The following is a 16,382-nucleotide window of genomic DNA, read 5'->3' as shown; positions in this document are numbered from 1 at the left end:
ACGTGGTGCCCTGCAGTCTATTCAACTCGTGGGGTTTGTAACAACGCGGACACCCGTGGTAAAAGCAACCGTTGAACTCAAAGGCGGTTGGTACCCCGTTAATTAACACACACCCTTCTAGGTAGTAGCGGCCCAAGCGGTATTCGCCGCCCTGCAATGCGTGTTGAATGAAGATGTTCTCTTTCTCTGAGGTGTACATGAGCGACTGAATAGATGGGGTGGAGTAACATGTCTATTTACCGTTATAGAGGTCAGTCGGTACTAGAGCTATGGTTTCAGGTTTTAAAAACGTGCTGATAAATAGACATTCACATGGAAGCCAGTGTAATGTTCTTAAATAGGTGTGGGTATTCCACAATTTATTTCCTCTTACGGGATTTGTTTTTGAAAATCCTGACCCGTTTCGTTATCTCCACCACAACGTCTCTGAAAAGGTTGCATGCTTTTCTCAAGATCATTACATTCACCTGACAGTAAGCTTTCAATTCTGTTTGAAAATGAAACCGATTTTCACAGTTTTCATCGTACCACTGTAGAAAGCTCTCTTTTTCAGACAGCATCGTACTCAACGCCGTAAATGTCGGGCAGAGGCACAGGAACACTGTAATTCTGATTAGCCCATGTGTTAAAAAGGTACTGGACATAACCTTTACAGCCTTCAAAACCAAAGGCTTTTGGCAACTCACTCAACTTCATGGGCAGAAAATTCAAGGTGTTTATGAACCTAATTTCAAAAGGCACAACCTTTAACAGCATCAGTTTGGAGCCCTGGGTTATGAGCTCTATGTCCATCTTTTCACGAATCAGGTCCCAGAGAATAAAAAATGAGTCATACGCTTTCGAGTTGTGAGCTAGCATGGTATACACGTAGTATTTCGGCTGGATGAAAGTGTTGAGGAAATCGTTCATGCATGACCGGCCTTCAAACTCCAAGTTTTCATTGGCTGTTAGATGAAGAGCTTAAATGTAGTTAGGCTGGTGCACACGCATCTCCTGCGTACACTCTATATTGAATACAATATAGTCTTTTGTTTTTTTCTGGGGGAAGCTTTTGAGCATGTAACACTCGTGTGCTGTTCCGGCTATAAAATACGCTTTACACCTGGGACATTGCATACCTTTACAATTGTGGTTGGCGGTCTTGTAGCGCCCGCAAGTCTGACAGTCCAATTTACGGACACACTGTGCAATGCTGACGTATACGTTCAAGCAGTCTTGCAACCGACATGCATCTTACAAGAGTTCACCTTCTGTGCGTCGATGCACGCACCCCTCTGACACATTTTACAGTGCATTTCGCACTGGTGCCTGGTCCAGTTATTGTATACGTGGTCGCAATGCTCGCACACGTACTTGGCTCCTAGAAAACCCTTCAGGTTCAAGATACTGTAGAAGTGGTTTTCATGATGGAGCACATAAACGGTTTTGTTTTTCACACACTCAGCGGTAGTGAAGTACTTCCAAGAACCGCTGTGGTACAGAACTTTTACTTTAATGGCAAAATGGTTCTCAAAAAGACCTAGGTCCCCAAACCAACCAGTCTGTCAATCGGTATTTGGAGCTCCTCGTGGGCTTCTGCCACCATAGACATAATGACGTGTTCTGGGGTAGCTCGGTCCACCAACAAACCTGTGATGCTCACTGCCAGACACATATTGGGCATGCCGGTGTTAAAGTCGAGCAACCGTCAATATTTCTTGACGGTGATTTTACTATACATAAAGCTCTTAAAGGTTCTGGAAGCACCACCCTCACGGACCCTCACAATGAGGGCGATGATTCTGAAGGTCCCGTATGCCATTAATTCATCCTTGCTCTGTAAAGGCTTAGACAGGTTTTCTAGAAACGTCACAGGGTCAAACACATCTTGGGACGACCGTCTGGTGAACACAGGACTGTTCAGACCCTTCCCCTGAAAAAGTAGCTGGAAGAAATTGTTAGGCCCCACATTGTGTAACAATTGTTCTATGAGCGTTTGTACGGCCTGGTGTATAGCTATAACACCCTGATCGGAGGAGTTTATACGGTCTAGGTTAACAAACCTGAACTCCTCATAATGCTCTGCAGCTTTAAACCACTCTACGATGCAACCATACCATCTCACGCTTTCTAGAAAAACTATATCGGATGCCCCTGGTTGAGGATCTATGCTGGAGGGGGGACTCTCGGGAGGGCCATTTTGGGGAGTCTGACCGTTGTTTAGGGCACCTGTATTGTTTCAACGTCCGCACAGCGCATATTCTAGCTTTCTTTAATTTACTTAATAAAAGCCGGCGCTGTTTGGTTCTATCTGCCCACTTTTGCTTCTTACCAAGCCACCCACTTTTAGGGAGACTCCTACCGCCTATTTGAATGACCTCCGCGACACACTCTGGAGCTGACACCGCTGAGGGTCCAACTACAGGTCCCTCAGATGGATCTTCTAAGTGTTTGGGGACTTTGGGGGTCATTCTGACCCCGGCGGTCTCAGACCGCCGGGGCCAGGGTCGGCGGGAGCACCGCCGACAGACCGGCGGTGCCCCGCAGGGCATTCTGACTGCAGCGCTTTGGCCGCGGTCAGTGCAGGAAAACCGGCAGTCTCCCGCCGGTTTTCCGCTGCCCGTCAGAATCCTCCAAGGCGGCGCAGCATGCTGCGCCGCCTTGGGGATTCTGACACCCCCTACCGCCATCCTGTTCCTGGCGGTTCGCCCGCCAGGAACAGGATGGCGGTAGGGGGTGTCGCGGGGCCCCTGGGGGCCCCTGCAGTGCCCATGCCAATGGCATGGGCACTGCAGGGGCCCCCGTAAGAGGGCCCCGCTTGTATTTCACTGTCTGCAGTAGCACCCGTCGCACCATCCCACTCCGCCGGCTCGATTACGAGCCGGCTTCATGGTGGGAAGGTCGATTTCCCCTGGGCTGGCGGGCGGCCTTTTGAAGGCCGCCCGCCAGCCCAGGGGAAAACTCAAAATACCCGCCGCGGTCTTCTGACCGCGGTACGGTATTTTGGCGGCTCCCGCCGGGCGCGCAGTGACCGCGCCCGGCGGGAGTCAGAATGACCCCCTTTGTGTTGCTCTACTTGATGTAGAGGGGGTTTGAAGTTTGTGGCGGTCCGTGTTCTCACTGAAATGTATCTTTTGGGAACAGGGAGGGTTGACTTTAGATGCTGCTGGCAATATCTTTGGAACTTTAGGGTGTTCCATATGATTTTTAGTTTTGATGGTGCATAAGAAACTCAGGGCTTTAGCTAGTATAGCCCCTACCTTTTTGTTACATTTGGGCCCCGTGAATGTTGAAACGTCGCCCCATAGGACGTTTCTCGGTCCTAATCACACCAGCATCACCCCTATGTCCGTAGCAACTGCTTCCCAGGCCTGAATCACCTCGGTTCTACACCGCTCCAGCCTCTGAATTACCTCCCTTGGAATGACCCTCAGGGGCCACTTCCCTTTTCCAGCCTTACCTGGTTTTAAGGTCTTTGAGCGGAGTGGCGCTTTTAGCTTTCTGACAGCTCCATGGATGTCTTTAATGTAGGTCTCTAGCACATTCTTAGGGTCCAAAATATCTAGTTTAGGGGCGTCTGCTATGTCAGCGTCAACAGCGCCTTTGAGTAGGTCGCGACTCTGGGGGTTAAAAAAACCAGTGCCCCAGTGTGAACATCCTGGGGCTTTGGAGGCCTAAGAGTCGCTAAAGGACGTTTCAAAACTATGGTTTTGACCTTCGCTCCTCCTTAAGCTACTGTCGGGGTATGTTGAAGCCGGTGACATTATTATTACCCTTGACACGGGGCTGGTAGGGTCGTACGCCCCAGGGGGTGTTGGAGGTGACAGCAGGTCTGGGAAACTTAAATGGTGATCGTAGTAACCCAAGGCCTCGGTGGTGTAGGCGTCGTAGGGACTGTGTACCGGTGTTTGCCACTGTTCAAGGTCTACACTGTGCGCAGCTGCTGCTGGGGTTTCAGAATTCTCCTCTGGACCACCCGCCAACCCTTTGAGAAGGTCAATACAATGGGAATAAGGGGCCTGCTCCGCCTGGTCTGTTTCAGGATCGCCACTCTTGGGCCCCTGATTGTTATTTATACATGGTTTTGGGGGTACTCCCCCGGGAATAACGCAGATAGTATCCAGCACAGGGGGTGAACAAATAGAGAGCCCCTGGTTCTGTGCTTTTGTCTCAATGGTAACACTCTTTTTTAATGATAAGTCTAGAGGACCTGTTTGTAGGACCGGTAGTGCCTGCTTCTGCCTCCTATACTTCTGGGAAAGCTTGTTTACTTTTTGGCTGCACGACGGGTTTGAGACCCCCTTCAAGGGGTTTAAAATGTCCTTGCTGATGTATGTCAGCGCTTGGTAGCGCATGTTCCTCGGAGCCCTTAGAAGGCGGCTGAACTGTGGAACATGTAGGAGTGTTCAAAGTTCTGCGTGTTGGCATCACACAGATAACGGTGTTGGTGCTGTATGATGTACCTGGTTCATTTATAGCTGGGTCGCTCTCAACAGTAGCTGGTGCCTGGACGTTTTGAAGCCATTCGTTCACGCTTATGCAGGTCCCCTTCAGAATTCTCTTGCGCCGTCTCTGGGGTGAATGCATGAAAGTACGTATTAGAAAAATTATGAGACATCACTTATGATTACCACCCCCTAGCCACATGCCCCACACTTCTAGCTTTTACAATGCATTTTTACAGCCCATACTACACGCACAAGGAGTAACCTGTTGAGAGATAGAGATGTTAGGGTTCTTTTTGACTCTACAGTTGTGAAAAACATACCTGTTTTGTTCCTTTGAGGCGTTCCTTTCTTTGCGGATGGCACTTTGCCAAGCGCCTTGGACTTTCTTTTCGGACTCTTCTTTTTCAGGATGGGTTCTACTTTTAATGGTCCTACGCGGTTCAGGTACGCTTCCATCGTGACATAACATTTGCAACAAGTCCCTATTTTATTTACCTGCAAGAGTTGTAGTAGGCGACACTGTGTTTATGGCGTCTAGATCTTCTAGGATTTGCTGCAGAGTGTCCATAGCCACCTGTACTTCAGCGTTGTAACCTGTAAAAACATTTAGAAAAATTACCAAATAAAACACCTAGGCTAAAACATGGGGGGTTAGTTCTGGAATATCCTGCTTACAGAACAGAAAATATGGCCTTAAAATAATAGCTAACGAGCGCCGGAGGCTTTAGGTCTCAACACACTTTGATAACCCATCATTTACAAAAACCCAAGCCCTAGTCAAGAGTAAAATAAGTTATAAACAATAACCGTACAGGGGCCTACACCGTTAAGTAAAACATTTGTAAAATAGAAACATCAAAACCCAGACGGGTCGTGTTACAACATTTGCGCAGAATTCCAACATTTATTTTGATCGGCTCTATACCTACTTTACAGCCTAAAAGCATTTACGGTTAGCAAAGCACCAACACATCCAAAAACATTTTGAAAATTGCAAAAGCTGGTGTAATACATTAGAAAAAGACCACATGCGCATTTCACATTAACACAGCACGTTACACAGCGCACCACTAATTAAATACTGCAAGTGCGTGTTTCACACATAAATGTTTGGGGCACAATCACTTTTCAACATGGGAAATTTACATGTATTAAAACAGCCCCCCTGGTTAGACAGGTTGAAAACTGAGCTGAATAAGACATCACAAAACATCGTGTTTGGACTATTTATAAAAAGTTTTTTTTTAAAAGCACATTGTTGCATTTGACATAATCACGCCTTACCATTATTAGACCTAAACCTGATAATTTTATACATTTACACGTATACAGCGTGCATAAAATACACATTTGTGAAAGGTAGAGGCATAGAAAAGACAGAAAGCAGACACAATGGGACACATTCTAATATTTAGGATAGGCAACATGCGTTTTCAATATTGTAACACAGCAGCAGCTTACTAATATTGCCCTTGCATATATTCTGCCCTAAAATAAACTTTTTATGGCACATTTCACAGCAAAATGACGGTAGTAGCCTCTCACACAGCACCCCCATTAAAAATAAATTACGGAGAACAACATTTAAAACACAATTTATTTAATTTTCATCAGGGCAAGACTCTGATCCAAAGCATACATTTCCCCTAACTTTTATGCCTTTACTGTGAGCAAGTCACCATGTGTGGAAAGCTGTTGGGATAGAGTGAAAAGGGGCATGCAGGGGTTAAAAACATCAAGCCACCTGTGTGAGCTGCAAGGTGGGGGGCAAGCTGTAAATGCAGTAAAGAGGCTCGAGATTGCTTCAGGGTTAGACGGCCTCACTATTCTGTGTTCCCACATTCAATTGCTTCAGTCTCCTGTTTCAGAGCTCAGTTATGGGTACAGGGCTGTATTTATTTAAAAAAAAAAAAAATATATATATATATAAATAATTTAAATACCCCTAGGGGAGCCGGCGCCTCAGCATCGTAGCGCCGGCTCCCAAACCCCGCCGCACTGCACCCATGTCCAACGTGGGGACCTGCCCCACGATGGTATGACGGCAGTCCCCAATGATTTTTAAAATATATCGGGAGCCGGTGCCACATTAGGGTGAGGCGCAGGCTCCATGACCCACAATGGCCCCATATCACTGAGGGATCGACGTCCCGATGTTTAGGCGCCGGTCCCTAACAAAGTTTAAAATATATTGGCCATGTTAGGGTCAGGTGCCAGCTCCCAGACCCCATCACACACCCCATACCGCACCATGGTACTTAGGATTGCTGGGGACCCCTAGACAGCCTGACCACTAGAGCTCAAGCACCCCTTAACACAGCTCAGGACCGCAGAATATTCGCTGTGGATTCAGATAAAAAATACAGACACCACCAGAAAGACTACAGGTCCCCTAAAAAAGCATCAGTGACCTCACTAGGGCCGCAATCAGAGAATACCCTTAAGGATGTTACCAGCCACCCCACCACAAATACTGCTATCACAGGGTGAGTACAACAAAACATTTAGGTCGTCATTACAACATTGGTGGTAAATGCCGCTTACCGCCGTGCAGAAGACCACCAACACACCGCCGCAGCTGCGGAAATCCGCCACAGCTATTATGACCCACAGCTCGGAATCTGCCAAAATTCAGACACCCACACCAAAGGTCAGTGATAAACTGGCGAAAACAAAACCTCCACCGTCACGCCAACAGAAATACACCCACACTATCACGACACACAAATCCACGCGGAGGTCTTTCAACCGCGGTATTCCATTGGCGGTACACACCGCCGGGCTCAAAATACATACACTTTTACAAAACACCTGATACACATACACACACCACTCCCACACACCCATTACAATATAAAACACACACCCACATCACCCACAAACCCCGACGACCACAATTAACGAGAGAAGGCCAGAGAGAGACACCACAGACAACTACCAAGCATCCACAGGCACGCAATATCATCACCCACATAACTTCCACACACCTCACACAACACACCACTAAATATCACCCCACATATCACTACACACACCACCCCACACATCACCCACACCACCCCATGGCACGGCAAAGACACCCCAGGTTCTCTGAGGAGGAGCTCAGGGTCATGGTGGAGGAAATCATCCGGGTAGAGCCACAGCTATTCAGGTCACAGGTGCTGCACACCTCTATAGCTAGGAAGATGGAGCTATGGCGCAGAATAGTGGACAGGGTTAACGCAGTGGGACAGCACCCAAGAAATAGGGATGACATCAGGAAGAGGTGTAATGACCTACGGGGGAAGGTGCGTTCCGTGGTCTCAAGACACCACCTTGCGGTTCAGCAGACTGGTGGCGGACCCCCATCTCCTCCCCCACAACTAACAACATGGGAGGAGCAGGTCTTGGTGATTCTGCATCCTGAGGGCCTCGCAGGAGTAGATGGAGGAATGGACTCTGGTAAGTCAAATCTTAACTATTACATCCCCCACCCTACCTGCATGCCATCACATACACCCCCCTCACCCTCACCCCCATCACTTCAACTGCTCACAAATGTCCCAACATCACAAACCACACATCCTAACACCAAGCCCTGCATGCAACAACAAAGCATGGACACCCATCACCAGAGCATGGCCACTGCACATACCCATACACCCCCCTAAACCACCATCACACAAGGACCCACACAGGAATGCAAGCACTGGGGTACAGGGTCACCCACCCATTGCACACCATGCCACACACAGATGTAATAAACATCCTTTTATACCCCTGCAGGACCCCTACCCAACGTCACCAGACAGGAGAGCCCACACATGTCCACACCACCAACATAGGAGGCCCACAGTGATGATAGCAGCTCTGTCCAACTGGATCTAGATGACCAGCCCGGCCCATCGGGGACCTCTGGACAGTCGGTTCCCCTGACACAGTCACAGGCCCCCACAGAGCTTCCCCACTCTGGAAACACCAGCACAGCACCCACCCAGCGGGCCCATACCTCTGTCCCCAGTACACGTCAATCAGCAGTGTGTCCACCACTACAGGGAACCCAGGCTAACCCACCACCCCAACAACAACAGGGACCCGGGGGCAGTGGTAGTGGGCACACGGTCCAGGGGACGGAGGCCCAGGAACACAGGGGAACTGGGAGGGCTGCTGTGCGACAGGGGGAGGACAGGCCAAGGGAACCCACTCTCCACGAGACCCTCTCCAACATCATGGGAGCCTACCACCACTCCCAGGAATCAATGACAACGGTACAGGCCAAGTTTCAGGAGACCCAGCGCCTGCAGGAGGAACAGTATTTGGGCTTCTGGGAGGAACTCAGATCCATCAATTCCACCCTGGGCACCATCGTAGGGGTGCTGAAGAAAGTACTCAACACCAGGAGGGACACTGTGGCACAACAAGGGGCCCCTGACACTAGCCTGGACGATGAACTGCCCACCACCTCCACCGGCGCTAGTGGACAGGAGGCACCGCCACAGGACCACCACACCAGCGTGCCCACCCCCTGCAGAGGGAGAACCACCCCGCAAACGGTCCCTGAGATCCAGGACAAAGACAGAGAACAATGCCAAGACCCCGCCAAGAAATGAGACCACCCTGAATGTCATCTTTCTGTCCCACTTTGTCACCCTGTCCATCCTCAAACTGCCCCAGCTCCACTTCCTATGCCCATTTGGGCAATGCACCTGTGAGACTAATAGACTGGACTCTGCCATGGACATTCCTCCACCATCACCCCTCACCATTTTACAACCCCCCTCCAATATTGAGCACTCAAATAAACACCCTTGAAGCACAAAACAATCTGGAGTGAGTCTGTGATTTCGAAATAGTGTATTAGCAATTACAGTGTCAAAATGCTCTTTCAAATTGAATGTCAACATACCTATGTCACACAGCTCTAGTCCATGAGGAAACAAAGCAGATGTCACACTGTGGGACCCACATCTGTGAAACCGTAAGGGAAAGTGACAGCTCAGTGACCATACACTGGGTGAAAACAACAGACAGTAAAGAGATAGTAGTGTTAAAGTACATGTAGTAGGCAGGTTTGTATTCTTACCTGTGTCTCATTGTAAATATTGCAGGATCACTGATTTCCTGTTGTCGATGTCCTCTTCTTCTGCTTCCTTGTCTTCACTGTCCACAGGCTCCACAGCTGCAACAACACCGCCATCTGGACCATCCTCCTGCAGAAAAGGCACCTGTTGTTGCAAAGCTAAGTTGTAAAGCATACAGCAGGCCACGATGATCTGGCACACCTTATTTGGTGAGTAGAATAGGGATCCGCCTGTCATATGGAGGCACCTGAACCTGGCCTTCAGGAGACCGAAGGTCCGCTCTATAATCCTCCTAGTTCGCCCATGGGCCTCATTGTAGCGTTCCTCTGCCCTTGTCCTAGGATTCCTCACTGGGGTCAGTAGCCATGACAGGTTGGGGTAACCCGAGTCACCTGCAAATGGCGAGGGACAACTGTTAGACACACACTAACCTGTAGGGATATCCCCAGACCCAGACAACCATTCCCACTGACTTGCTTCCAGGTGCTCACCTAATAGACACATACGGTGCCTCTGGAGTTGCCCCATCACATAAGGGATGCTGCTATTCCGCAGGGTGTAAGCGTCATGCACTGAGCCAGGGAATTTGGCATTAACATGGGAGATGTACTGGTCTGCCAAGCACACCATCTGCACATTCATGGAATGATAACTCTTCCGGTTTCTGTACACCTGTTCACTCCTGCGTGGGGGTACCAAGGCTACATGTGTCCCATCAATGGCACCTATGATGTTGGGGATATGTCCCAGGGCACCCGGGGAAAATTATGTAACTCCACATGTGTTTCAGCAGGGCAGACAGCACTCTGGACAACACATTGGAAAACATAGGCTGGGACATCCCTGATGCTATGGCCACTGTTGTTTGAAATGACCCACTTGCAAGGAAATGGAGTACTGACAGCACCTGCACTTGAGGGGGGATTCCCGTGGTATGGCGGATAGCTGACATCAGGTCTGGCTCCAGCTGGGCACACAGTTCCTGGATTGTGGCACGATCAAGCCTGTAGGTGATGATCACATGTCTTTCCTCCATTGTCGACAGGTCCACCAGCGGTCTGTACACCGGAGTATGCAGCCATCTCCTCACATGTCCCAGCGGACGGTGCCTATGAAGGACAACAGCGAGCACAGAGTCAACCAACTCAGTGGTATCTACCCACAGCTTGCACAGAACACGAATCATAATCCAAAATTTGGCCTGTATGAGTGTTGAGGCAAGGCATAGGTATGTGTGACGCAGTGAAAAATTAAGCCATGTGGGCCCCTGAAATGGCGGCTGCCTGACCTATAAAGTGGGACAATGGGATGTGAGGTAACTGCGCTGGTGTTGTACACCGTCACGGTAGGCGATCGAAGACCGCAGCGCAATTCTGCATTGGTTAACATTGGACCCTGTGGGTCCCAGGAGCCAATGGCGATGGACGCCGGCGGTGACAGTACGCAACGCCGCGGACGTGACCAGCATTTTCTATCTGTGCAATCACTCGATACCTGATCTTCGACAGGAGAGGACCTACACTGCAAGTGCTGCTGTGACCTCAGTCTGGACGAGACAATGGCTTGTGCGTCTTGCGAAAGGGCCCCTGCCTTCACATCGGAGGAGTTGGAGAAACCCAGTACACGCTACTCTACGGTCCTCCAGACAAACAGTTAAGTACACTGGGAGCATGATGTATGGGCTATGCCTGTGTGGAGTGGGGTGGATGAAAGATGGGGTGGAGATTGAGGCGTGCATGAAACGACGGTGAGTGCATGTGCATCATTGCAAGGGTAGGGATGGGGGCCAATGACTGTGACGGTGCAGTTGGTAATAACTTTTCTTTTCCCCCTGTACAATTCATGTAGGTCAGAGCCAACCAGAAAAAATATATTTGGCGTGCCATCGCCAAGGACGTCCGGACCCTGGGGATCTACCACAGACGGAGCACCCACTGCCGAAAGAGATGGGAGGACAATCGCCGCTGGAGCAAGAAGATGGCGGAGGCCCAGCTGGGTATGGCCTCCCGACGTGGGAGGGGTGCCCGTCGCACCATGACCTCCCTGATGTTCAGGATCCAGGCGGTGGCGTACCCGGAGTTGGATGGGCGCTTGAGGGCATCACAACAGCCACAAGGGGGTGAGTATACTCTCATTCTGCTGATTTTGCGCACAGTGGAGGTGTCTGGGTGGGGGAGGTGGGCTGTGGGTTTCCCTAGGCCAGGGCGAGTGTGCTAGTTAGGTCCCCTTGTTCTGGCAGATCCTGTGGCACCCCACCCCACCTGTGTACAGTGCCAAGTTCACCTAGTCAGGCTCCTGTGTCATCCATGTGTGCAGATGTCGGCCATAGCCTTGTAGGCCATGTCCCAGGGATTGAATAGTGGGCCCCAAGTGCGCGGCGTTGTGCAGGGGGATTCTTTGTCTGTCATGTCCGCCAAGGGTAGCGGTAATGCATGCACTCAACATGTCTTTCTTCTGTCGTCCCCCCCCCTTTTTGTGGTCTCCCTGTTCTTGTGTGCATTAGCACCATCAGGCGGAGGAGCAGTGGCACCGGAGCAGGAGGGAGCTGCATCCCACATGGCCCTGGAGGGCGACACTACGGACTCGGAGTTCACCAGTGGGACGGAGGGCAAGAGGAGCTCCACGGCGGGGACAGGAGCTGACACAAGTGACACGGACTCATCCTCTGATGGGAGCTCCCTTGTGGTGGCGGCAACATCTGTGCTCCCCGCATCTACAGGTACAGCCCCACCCCCCCTACCAGCACCACCCTCCCAGCAGCCCCTCAGCCTTTGCCACGTGCCCGCTCACCCAGGAGGGTGGGCATCACCTTCACCCAAGGCACCTCAGCCCCTGCCCCAGTCACCCCTGCTGCCGTCAGTGAGGGGGCAATTGACCTTCTCAGGTCCCTCACTGTTGGGCAGTCTACCATTTTGAATGCCATCCAGGGTATAGAAAGGCAGTTGCAACAAACAAATGCATTCCTAGAGGGCATTCATTCTGGTCAGGCGGCCCTTCAGCGAGCTTTTCAGACTCTGGCCTCAGCACTGATGGCAGCCATTGTCCCTGTCTCTAGCATCCCCCTCCAACTTCCTCCACCCAGACCCAATCCCCTGTACCTCAGCCTATCCTAAGCACACCTTCAGACCAGCATGCACACACGTCAACACACAAGGGAAGCTCTGACAAACATAAGCACCACACATCCCACAGGCACTCACGCAAGCATCACACACATGCAGACACACCAACATCCACTGCCTCCACTGTGTCCCCCTCCTCGTCGTCTCCCTCCTCCCTCCCAGTCTCGTCTACACTCACACCTGCATTTACTACATCTACAGCCACTACTTACATCACCAGCACACCGACCACCACACCCCGATCATGTGCAGTCACCACCCCCACTGCCATTCACACGTCCCCTGTGTCCTCTCCCAGTGTGTCTGTGACGTCACCTCCCATGATACACAAACGCAGGCACACATCCACCCAACAGCCATCCACCTCACGACAGGCTCCAGCGCATGCACCTTCACCCAAAGTCACCAAACAAACACCTCCACTCCCAAACCCCCTCCAGCTACCCGTCCCAGTGTTCCCAAGAAACTTTTCCTGTCCAACCTTGACCTCTTTCCCTCACCTCCCCCACCCCGTCTGTCTCCTAGGGCCCGACTCTCCAGGTCCCAACCTAGCACCTCAGCCACAACATCTCCGGGACCAGTGGTGCCTGTAGTCACCGGAATCTGGAGTGCACCAGCCACCAGGGCAGCCAGTGTGGCACAGAGCCACAGCATGGAAAGTCCCCCACCTGTCAAGCATCAAAATTGGCCAGTGCCCAGCGGGAGAGGCCACCAAAGCCGCTCCCAGGGGTACAGGTGGGAGTGTGGAGTCAGCTGCAACACCTTCTAAGGTGGGGAAGGGCCACAAGAAAGTCAGCAAGTCTGGGAGGAGCAGCACGGCGGAGAAGACCGCCATCATCCCTGCTGCCCAGGAGGCCACCCCCAGCCCAGCTGCCCAGGAGGCCACTGCCATCATCCCCGCTGCCCAGGAGGCCGCCACCACCAGCCCTGCTGCCCAGGAGGCAACCGCCACCAGCCCTGCTGCCCAGGAGGCCAACGCCACCAGCCCTGCTGCCCAGGAGGCCAATGCTACCAGCCCTGCTGCCCAGGAGGCCAACGCCACCAGCCCTGCTGCCCAGGAGGCCACCACTAGCAACAGCCCCGCTGCCCAGGAGGCGACCGCCATCATCCCGCTGCCCAGGAGGCCACTGCCACCAGCCCTGCTGCCCAGGAAGCCACCGCCAGCACCAGCCCAGCTGCCCAGGAGGCGACCGCCATAATCCTCGCTGCCCAGGAGGCCACCGCCACCAGCCCTGCTGCCCAGGAGGCCAACGCCACCAGCCCAGCTGCCCAGGAGGCCACCGCCAACACCAGCCCCGCTGGGCCATGAAGGACCGCCAGCACCAGCCCCGCTGGGCCATGAAGGACCGCCAGCACCAGCCCCGCTGGGCCAGACAGGAGCGCCAGCACCAGCCCCGCTGGGCCATGAAGGACCGCCAGCACCAGCCCCGCTGGGCCATGAAGGACCGCCAGCACCAGCCCCACTGTGCCAGACAGTACCGGCAGCAGCTGAGTCACTGCAAAGGATTCCGCCGCCACAAGCACCGCTGAACAGGGCACCGCCGCCACAAGCACTGCTCCACAGGGCACCGCCGCAACAAGCACCGCTGGCCCATGAGCGCCAAGGGCACTGACGCTACTGAGTCCGTCACGAGCAGGATGAAGCACTCTGGGCACCAACCCCCTCCAGAACCAGTGGAGTATCACATCCACTACCTCTGTCCTTGGCAGGATGAAGCACTCTGGGCACCAAGCCCCCTCCAGAACCAGTGGAGTATCACATCCACTACCTCTGTCCTTGGCAAGATGAAGCACACTGGGCACCAAGCCCCCTCCAGAACCAGTGGATTATCACATCCACTACCTCTGTCCTTGGCAGGATGAAGCACTCTGGGCACAAAGCCCCCTCCAGAACCAGTGGAGAAAGACATCCACTTGAGGGACTGTGGCTTTGCACTCCCCAGGATGGAACAGTGGGCAACCCACCCACTGTAGAGACTTGAGAGACTGTGGCTTTGCACTCCCCAGGATGGAACAGTGGGCAAACCACCCAGTGTAGAGACTTGAGAGACTGTGGCTTTGCACTCCCCAGGATTGAACAGTGGGCAACCCACTCACTGTAGAGACTTGAGAGACTGTGGCTTTGCACTCCCCAGACTGGAACAGTGGGCATTTGGCCCCCTCGTGGATTTGGCGTTGTGCACTCAGCCGGCTGAGGTGCCCCCCCTTTCCCTTCTCCCTGAGGTGCCTGTTTTATTGCTATCTGATGCCCCTGCAGTGTTCTCTCTGTCATGTTCGGGGATTGAGTGTGGGCCTCGCCCATACCGTGTGGGCCAGTGTTCCACAGACTTCAATGGAGCACTACCTTGACTACTATTCTTGGTGTATATTTTGTTTATAGTGTATATATATATTTTGCGTACTGGATTTTAATATATTACAATAGTTACACTCATTTTCTTTGGTCTTTGCATTCTTCCGGGGGGGTTGCGGGGTGTAACTGTAATGTATCATGCTGTATTAGTGTGTGTGTTGTCGTGGGTGGGGGTGGGGGTGTTGCGTATTGCGTGTGTGTGTCCCTTTTTTTGTCCCTCCCCCGTCCCCTGTGTCGTAGGTGCAGTACTCACCGTGATCTTCGCCGCCGGCGTTCGTGCTCCTGGTAGAGGATGTCAGAGTCACCAGATCCTTGGGGTCTGTGCACGTTCCCAACACGTCCACCACTGGACAGCTCCAAGACTCTGATAGATAAATCACAGAGACTGAGAGAGTCCAAGAGGGGAAGAGGGTATTAGGAAGGGAACAGCTGGGATGGAGACCTGTAGTAAGAAAAAGGTTATAACACACAATATGAAAATTATATCTCCTGAAATCAATACTAGACTATGATTCTAAGCCTAGTCACTCTGAAAACATGAACAATCTAAGAGTTAAGTTTAAAATGACTAAGTTTCAAGATGGCCGGATACCTCAAGTTGAATTAAATGAAAACTTTCTTATTCAAGCACTTTCCTTTACATGAGAATCAGAAAAAACATTCTGACAAAATTTTAAACCAGTCATATAAATCCTGTTTTGAGAATGTATACTAGGACCATACAATATTGCATCTAGAAACTCTGGCCTTCTGTGTACTCTTAAAATGTTTCAACACAAATTGCGCATTGCAGATATATATATAGTAAACACCATAAAAGGATTGTGCACCATGAATAACACAATATGGATTCAGGAAACAAATCACATAACTTGTCAACTCGAATATTACATAATAAATATCTTACAATAAACAACATGAATTAAACTCGAGGAGAGAATCGTGCGCCTTGCCAATTCAAGTGTTACCATGTAAAATACCAAGAAATGGTAGCACGCAATGAATATCAAAGTCAAATCATCATTAATCGAATCGCGCGTCTTGCCGATTCGTAAAACACGATGTAAATGTCAAGGAATAACAGCTCACAATAAATAACAAGATCAAAGTACAATGAAACGAATCGCGCTTCTTTTGCCGATTCTTAAGCCACCATGTAAAATGTCAAGAAATGGTAGCGCACAATGAACAACAAAGTTAAATGCTCATGAAACGAGTTGTGCGTCTTGCCAATTCGTAAAACATAATGTAAATGTCAAGAAATAGTAGCGCGCAATGGACAACAATGTTTAAACACCATAAAACGAATTGCGCGTCTTGCCGATTCTTAAGCCACCATGTAAATGTCAAGAAATGGTAGAGCGCAATGAATAACAAAATCAAACCTTTATGAAATAAATTGCGTATCTTGCCTATTTGT

The sequence above is a fragment of the Pleurodeles waltl genome, chromosome 3_1 (assembly GCF_031143425.1).
Source record: "Pleurodeles waltl isolate 20211129_DDA chromosome 3_1, aPleWal1.hap1.20221129, whole genome shotgun sequence".
NCBI classification, from domain to species: domain Eukaryota; kingdom Metazoa; phylum Chordata; class Amphibia; order Caudata; family Salamandridae; genus Pleurodeles; species Pleurodeles waltl.
Note: the sequence above shows the minus strand (reverse complement) of the source record.